The sequence below is a fragment of the Penaeus vannamei genome, chromosome 41 (genome assembly GCF_042767895.1).
Source record: "Penaeus vannamei isolate JL-2024 chromosome 41, ASM4276789v1, whole genome shotgun sequence".
Classification (NCBI taxonomy): domain Eukaryota; kingdom Metazoa; phylum Arthropoda; class Malacostraca; order Decapoda; family Penaeidae; genus Penaeus; species Penaeus vannamei.
This window is the reverse complement of record NC_091589.1, coordinates 20,467,472-20,476,515: the sequence shown is the minus strand read 5'-3', so window position 1 is coordinate 20,476,515 and position 9,044 is coordinate 20,467,472. Positions and strand designations below refer to the sequence as shown.

The following is a 9,044-nucleotide window of genomic DNA, read 5'->3' as shown; positions in this document are numbered from 1 at the left end:
TACCCATTGTGCAGATAATTACCTGTCACTGTCAATATGCAACACATTTTGTTCTTCCTCATATGTCCTCCCTGTACAGTACATCAGGCATTGCCCCAATTGACAGCAACTAATCTGAGCTACTTTGTTGGGGGGGTTCCAGTATCCAATTTTAAATGAACTTTCCACTAAATAAACAATGCTGACATCATCCCTTCACGAAGTAAAAAAGGGAGCCTACCTACAAAAAATTGGGAATTCGGAATCTGATCAGACTGTCGTTGAGGCACTTGTTGAGACAAAAAATGAACAATGTTGTAGTGGGGGATACGGACTCTCCCTTAGAATTCACCTTCCCGAGTAGCAGCGACAGTTAGGCACTGTGTTTGAGTCTTTGTGGGGGGGCAACTACACTCGGGGGTCCTCATTCAAAGTTTGTATTGAACATGTTTCCTAGGTCATAAAAGGGCTTGGGTCCAGACTGGTCAAGGATTTGCAGCATGTCAGTGAGCTCTGGCTGGGTACCTGGAGCACCCCCTTGGTGGTGACCTGAGGCAGTGCCTGGGTGGCCTGAACTGGTGGATGGACCTGCTCGCCCCCTCCGACCTATGCTGGGATACTCCCAAATTCCTGCAATACAAGCAAAAACCTTAAAGAAACCCCTAGATAAAAATGGAGTATCATAAGTTTCACAAAGAAGAATTACAACACTTAAAAATTTTTTTAAATACATAAGAATATGAAAATAATAATACACATTAAAAGAAATTAGCTCAATACCTGGGGGCTGGCTAAAACACCAAAAGGCATGACTTCACAGGCCACATTTTTCACATGGATAGTGCAGGGCCATGAATGGGCAACCAATTTGTTTATTTGCATATAAAAAGGTAAATTTCTGTTTTTCTGATACAGATATATCTGAAATAATGAGGCTTCTGTTTTTCTTCTTTTCTTTGCCATCACAGAAAAATATACAGTGATAGAACTAAAGATAATGGGCATGACAGAAAAGTCCCTGGAATGGTATTCCCAGTATGGCACAATATACATGCCATCCAGTGGTCAGGGGGTTTAAAATCTAATACACATTCCAAATACCAACAGCAAATAAATTACATAAATAAACAAGGAAAAAAAAAAATATTATTCCCCCCCTGAACTACCAACTGACATCACAGAGTCCTTCATAGGGCATTACCCTTGAACTGCTCATGTCAGCCTCCGTTTTAAAAACCCCCACACAACAAAAGGACCAACCTGAAGAGCCAGCTGCTGGAGGTACACGGCAGAGAACGGGGGGTGTATGAGGGTGGAGGAGCGGGACGGCTCATGTTGCTGCTGTAGGTATCCGTCAACTCTGAAATGCACAAAAAGGGGAATTCAGTAAATGCTGTCTTTTTAACTTTCTTCCCTCTCTCTCTTTTTTCATTTAAAAAATTGCTTAAAAAAAATTTTCAAATAAAATATGGATATCCTTCAAATTCTGAATATGATTGAAATTTTTCAAGTTCAGGATATCAATAATTAATGTACAAAGAGATGCACAGAACTGTAAACTATTAATCAATCATTATCACAAAAAAAAAAGGTCAAAGCCACAGACCCTGATATACTAACAAGATCTTTTAAAATGGAAAATGTTTGATTTCATTTTTCCCCCAAGAGATCGACAAAAAAAAGAGAGAGAAAAGAACATTTCACTTTTCTAAAATACTTAATACCACGTACAGAACACTTTTTTCGGGCAATACATACACACGTACAGTCATGGAACACACCACCACACAATTATACCTGTCTGATGTGTGGATTGGACCAAGCAGTTGCCTGTGCCGTAGATGGAGGCGAGGGCGATTTTTGGGTTTCGTGGAAGGCTGGAGGAGGACTGGGAGGTGAGTGGTGTGGCCTGAGGGTGCTTGGGGAGTAGCCAGCTAGGGTGAAGCCCCAGCCTCATAGCCCTGTAAAACCCCCGGGTACTACTTGGTCTCCCGGGGAAACCCGCTGCTGAAGAGGAGAAAAGGGGTGGGGAAATTTATTTGAGCTGATTTGTAAATACTGAGATTTCTTTCAGGATATAGAATAATCAAACAATAAGGGGACAAGAGAAAAAATAAAATCCCTTTTCAAAAAATTATGACGAACATAATTTCCAATTTTAAAAAGGTAAACTTTAGTCACGTGAGAAGGTTTAAAACTTAATGCAGGGAAAAAATTTAAAGATCCAAAAAAAAATAAATTCAAAAAGGCAGGTCAACATCCCAAAAATCCCAATCTAAAACAAATATTTTGTTATCCTTATAAATATATGTGCCATTTGGGATAAAAAATATTCACAAAATAAAATGCATAAAAACACAAACAGAACAGAAACATCAACCTTTTTAAAAAAACGATAACAAACAAACAAACAAAAACAGTAATTTAATCTACCAAGGTGAAAGTGGTAAAGTGAAAGTAGAGAAAAAGGGAAAAGGGGGAAAAGGGAAAAAAAAGGAAAGGGGGGTAAGAGTGAGAGAGAAGGGAGGGAGAAAGTGAGAGGAAGGGGAATGGAGAGAGAGAAGGAAGCATAAGTGAAGAGGGAAGAGAGAATAAAAATGTGCATGAACAAGATTAATAGTTAGAGCAAGTGAAAGGGAAAGCCAGATAGAAACTGCAGATACACAATACAAAACAAAATTTTTTAAAAAAACATCTTGTCATCTACAAGTTTTTCAAAATACAGTGCTAGTCTTCCAGAGAATAAGCTAGAATTACAACTATGATTTAGCTAACATGAATTAGTCGCTAATCTCTTGTTAATTAGAACCCTACAGGTGTTTTTTTCTCTGATATATTTATTTATATATATTGTGATATACAGACTTCAACATACTTTTTTGGGGGTTCCATCATCAGGAAGATCAGTGCCTGAAGATGAATGGGTCAAGTTTTAATCTTCAGCTCATACACTTTGGACCCCAACATTTGGGTCATCCACAAAAGAAAATATACAGCTTTTGATGTTTCACAAAAAAAGACCTATTCTATGGCTAAAAAAAAAAAAAACGGGATTTTTTTTCCCTTTCTTTTCTTTGATGTGTTGAAAAAAAAAAGGGATGTATCCAAAAAAAGGCAGATGAAAAAAATAAGGCTAACGGGTCTCAGTTAAAATGTTAATGTACCATCTTTTTTTCCCCAAACTCTACTCCACACCGTGCCAACACCCTTAACCATTCCAAAACACACACAAAATAAAGACCACACATGGGTTAACGCCAAAAAAAAAAAACCTAAAGGACTTTCCGCTTTTCAAATATTTAAGACAAAAACCCCGTACTGTGAATGTGACTGGACCATGTGTGGGTACAGTTCTCTCGCTGTAAGGAGTATTCCAAGCCTGGCTGATGGGTGCCATACTGGCTGCGGGCCGAACTGACTTCCTGGTGCTCTGTGTTGGCACTCATTTCGCCGCCCCCTTTGGGACAGTTCTGGGGGAAAATTTGTTAAAGGTGTTGTTCTCATTAATTAGTTCATTCACTTTACTGTAATATCTGACTAAAAGTGTTTCAGTCATTTATGTCCTTGTGAAAATCAATAGTGACAATGTAAATTTGATAGCAGGCATTACAGATTATGGCATATGACTACCAAATGACATCAAAATAATGGAAGAGCTAATATTTTGGGTAATCTATCATTATTAAAAACATAAATTGTGGTACTTATCTCCCATATTATAGGGCTTCATTTATTTTTGCTGCATTGTTGTACAGACAATGTACTTATGCATTTGGGAGGGGTTTAGGAATTCCAAGCAGCAGTCAGCCAAACCCTCTCGGTTCCCGGAAGCGGTACATAACTGACATCCTTGGCCTTTCAGTTTTAATACTGCAAGAAAATATGAAACATTTAGAAAAAATTCCAACTAATCTAAGAAACTTAACATCATTTTTGTTCCTGTTCTTTACAATTCTTGCAACTTATCAAAGGTCTGTTCCCAAAAAAACTTACAAAACCCATCTGAACAATTTCACAGCATGTGTATTTAAATCACTTACAGCCCATTACATTTCTTTCTACTACCCTGCTGGGCGTTTTTTTTACAAATTCTGCACTCTTGTTAAGCTTTCCTTCATATGTGTCTGATCTTCTGGGGGGAAGAAGTCAAGCATGGCTTGGCCAACAGCTCTTGGAGATTCCCAAGACTGTCATAACCCGCTGGTCCCAAAAAAAGTGAACTTGCCATCCATCGCATGGCGAGAAATGAACTCTGAAAAGGAATGTACATAATTTGATAAATTACAACTAAAAATTACAAGCAGAGACTAAAACTTCATAAGTACAAAAGAAACTTCAGACAATTCATGAATTTTCCCCTTTATGGTATAGTACTTAATAAAATATTTTTTTACTCTTATCCTGTCCTTCTTTGGATGTCAGTTCCAAAAAACCTTGTTCCTTTTCCCAGAAATACAATAACAATCAAGTGTTTTCAGAATTACTTAATGATACTGAAACACAAACGCAACCATTCTTCTTTTTTAAAAAATCAGTTACAAATAAATTTACATTAATTTACAAAATATTCAATAAGAAATAATATCAGTACTACTAAAAAGTAAATATAACCTTCCATTTTGCTAAAAGGCAATATCATTACAGAAAATCTTGAACTGCATTCAAAATATTAAAAAAAAGAAATAAAAATACAAATTTTAAGGTAACTGATGAAGGAACTGCATAGCACAAGTATATATCAAACAACTAATATACAAGAAGAGCTAGAATACAAAGGGGCTTGGCTCCTTTACATTATCTTGTCAGAATTTTAATTCCAATGCATTCAGTGAATCAATTTGTCACATAATTCAAACTACTTTCAAATCCTGCTTTGTAACTCCATTTTAACTTGCTAAAAATAACCACTTGACAGATGAAAGAGGAAGAATATAGCAAATACATCCCAAGAGTGAATAACCTTCACCATCCACAATACTTGCAGTGCTAATTGTGGGTACATGCCAACCCTTACTCACCATTTTGTGAGTTTGATCCCATGGATCTGAGGTGTTTTGGGGCCAGGAACCTGAAGGCGCCCCAAAAGCCACAAGGCAGCAGTGGGAGGATCCATGAGCTTCCTCTTCAGCTCTCCTCTGGGAGTGAAAATTCCTTTCAATTTTTCTACTAATGATTAAAAAAAGGAAAATTCCTATCAATTATTCCCACTTGATTTTAAAAAACATCAGCTTTGTCATTCAAATTTTTAAAATTCCCTGAATGGTTTATGTTTAAGACTACATTCAAAATTAAATATGTTAGTCTTCAGTATGACCTACATTTTAAACAAAATCAAAATAGTTAACAGCAGATGAAGTCAAATTTCTATTGTGTAGCACAAACTGATGGAAATTACCATTATAGCTTTCAAGACAATTCAAACACCTCTTAATAATTGACAAATATAAGTAGGTGCAATTTTACTTTGTGAGACAATAATTTTCCTTTTTCATATGACCGTCATATATTTAATACTTAAAAGAAATAAAGAAAACTCTACATATACAGGTGCTATCTTTACAGATGTCAGTCAAGGTGAAAAAAATCCAAACCCTAATAACCTCAAAACCACGGGAAAATTTGGGCACTAACCTACCCCAAAGTGGGAGGCCAGTTCTTGATTACCTGTGAGTGGACTACAGCATAGTTATGTCCATCAGTTGGGGGGCCTAAGGAATTTCTCGGGCCGGCGATTTAGGTGACCAGAATTCATGTTCTCTGGGGTAACTGACCAACTTTCATGGGCAAATGAATCCTCCTAACCCTTCAGTCTCATTGATGCTGTGGAAGAGGATGTGATGTTATCAACTTTTTATTAAAACTGTCACATAAGCTCAGTTGAACAAAGTCCAAAAAGCACACTTCTGGGTTTGTGTCATTAGGCCTCTAACAACAAATATAATGTAGGGTACTTTACACATACAATACAGGGAACTAAGTCCCAAAACCCATCAAAAAGATCCACAAAGGTTCCAGAGCCCTGACACAATCCTAAATAATTTCGATGATTTCTTCACTTGACAAGCATAATCTTGTCCAAAAACAAACAAACAAACAAACAAACAAACAAAAAAAAAACACACACACACACACACACACACACACACACACACACACACACACACACACACACACACACACACACACACACACACACACACACACACACACACACACAAAAAAAAAAAAAAAGGGCCCTGGGGCAAAGACCAGGGGGGGCCCAGGGCCACATCCTTTAAGTAGGACACCCTTTTTTCCCTTAAACAGTTATCATTAAATGCTGAACGTTGTTTTAGAAAAATACCCTATAAATTTGCTGGTTAGTTGTTTTTGGGCTCAAAAAACAACACTGTAAATTTTATTATTATATAAATTATAATTATATATATATATATATATATTATATATATATATATATATATATATATATATATATATATATATAAACACATTTAAAAAAAAATATAGTGATGATCAACCTATCCATTAGAGCACTGACTGGCCTGAAGAAAAACTATAGATATAACTCATCTTGTACCTCTATCCAATTTCAGTGAAAACATTACTCACTAGCAAACATATAAATTAACTAATAGTAGAACACTTACACTGATGGCCCCTTTCCCTTTTTAACAGTTCCGGTCTTGAGATCGAGAATACGTCCCTTGGTTGGCTGGCTCTTTGGGGGCTCAACTGTTCTCTTACTTTCTCCACATCTTTTGGGGGACGTGTTCATAGACGCTTTATCCGAACCAGTCACTCTGTAAAAAAGGTAATATTTAAACACATTCTCTATACCTTAGGAGAATCTTTAAATAAAAAGGGTTTATAGTTTTTTAAAGTTGATGTAAAATAACATCTATGATAAAGTTCAATCCAATATATTGTCTTTCTAATTCCTAAAGTGCACTATTAGTGGGTATATCCTTTCAACCAAATAAAAAATCAGGGTATAATAAAAAATGATAAAATAAAGAATTATGGAAGATAAAAATATTATATTCTTAGTCCTTAAATCACCATTACCATAACTGCAACAAAAATGTGCACTAAAATAATCAAATATACTTTTTCTTTCATGATTCACTGCATACTATTGATGAAATGAAAGCAACACTCACCTGTTGGTTTAGGGCTGGGGTGAAGAGTTTAAACATAGATAATCTCCTGTGTCCAGGCTACAAAGAAGGAAGCCATCTGCCGCTTCAAGGATTAAATGCTTCAGCTCTTGGTCAGTGAGGAATGATGGTTGTTTAAATTCCATCTGCATTGGTATTTCCTGTTCCTGAGGAGAATTTGTTTCCCCTTTTTAAAATGTCATTATACCAATATTATTTTTTCCCCTTTTAAAACTATTAAGCAAAATTATGTGAAAGGGCTGGACAAGTAGAGAAGGAGGAGTCATTTGGGAAAATGAGAGGACTTCTCGTTAAATTTCTTATTATGACCTGGATACTGTAAAGATCCTTTTAAAATGGAAGAGGAAGAACAGATGCAAGATTTTTCTTTTTCTTTTATAATCCTTTCTTGTCTTTGAAACTAAGAAGACAAAAGTTAGCAATAAACAACATAAAGGAAGTAGAGCACCATCATGGTAATTATCTACATGTCTGTTTGAAATATAATACTTCTAAATGTTACCTGTATAATTTTGACCTTATGTAAATTTTTAGAAAAAATCATAATGTGAGGTCTGAGTCTGCACTCAATACAAAACATGCAAATTAGTCAATGATAAAGTCAGTGACATGGAATGGTTCTACTGAACATGATCAAGCTACAGTACTGGCCCCCACTACCTCAGTAGGTGGATGATGTTGTTACTGACTCGATAGTTTGTACTGGGAGGCCAGGGAAATGGAAAAGGACGGGAACCCAATAGAAGGGGAGGAAAAGGAAAGGGAGGATGGAAGGGGCAAATGAGTGGAGGGAGAATGGGAGGGGAGTAAGCATGAAGGTGGGGAGAGGGGAGGAAGAAAAAGCATTCAGAATGGGGAGGGGAAAGATACAATAAAAAAAGGGGGAAGGTCCGAATCAAGGATTTTCAAAGTCACACAAATATATTACCAACCATCCTTTACCTTTCTCTAGAAGGGCTTGTTTGACACGAGTTCAAGCATGAAACTTGCACAAGGCCATTAGAAAAAACTTTTTTTGCATTGCAAAAGGGAAAAAAAGATCTAACTTTATCAAAAATTAAATAAAAAAAAAAGAGGATACCATACAAACCCAAGAAAAAAAAACTATGAGTAAACTTGGCTATCCATCACAGATGCACAAGCAGGTACTTCTTTATTAGCACACCCTTTTTTGTCTTTTTAAATTTGGGAAAGATAATGGCACCCTGCAGTCAGTCAGTAGTTGAGCAAAAGATTTCATTATATTTGAATAAAATTGGAATTTTATAATCTTGAAACATAATTATAAAAGAAAATTGTGACTTTCTTAATAACCTTTATTCACTTACTTATTTAGCAGTAGGTGACAAGAACATCTAAAGATTTTATCTTTTTTAAGAACAAACCCAGTAGGATATTAAAAAAGAACAGGTAATTGTTCCATCTCATTTTTGTCTTTCTATTTATGGACGTCCTTTTTCAAGTAGCCCATAGGTTTATCTAAACTGGGGAAAATCAACATCAATCTGTTTTATGATAATATGGTAACATTATGATCAGTGAACTTCTAAAATACAAGGTCTAAATTCTTGAAGGAACTTAATGAATCTTCTAAAAGAAAGAACAATAGCAAAGAAGGAATGAGAGAGATAACAAAAGAAAGAATGAGAGAGAGAGCAAGAGAGAGAGCAAAAGAGAGAGCAAGAGAGAGAGAGAGAGAGAGAGAGAGAGAGAGAGAGAGAGAGAGAGAGAGAGAGAGAGAGAGAGAGAGAGAAGAGAGAGAGAGGAGAGAGAGAGAGAGAGAGAGAGAGAGAAAATGAGCAGAGAGAGGGAGAGAGAGAGAGAGAGAGAGAGAGAGAGAGAGAGAGAGAGAGAGAGAGAATGAGCACAGAGAGAGAGAGAATGAGC

At 36.3% G+C, this 9,044-nt stretch overlaps 1 pseudogene; it reads right to left on the bottom strand.

Moving 5' to 3' along the window:
* Positions 1 to 398: 398 nt before the first annotated feature.
* Positions 399 to 9,044, bottom strand: part of LOC138860531 (aryl hydrocarbon receptor nuclear translocator homolog) — a 16,031-nt pseudogene continuing 7,385 nt past the window's right edge.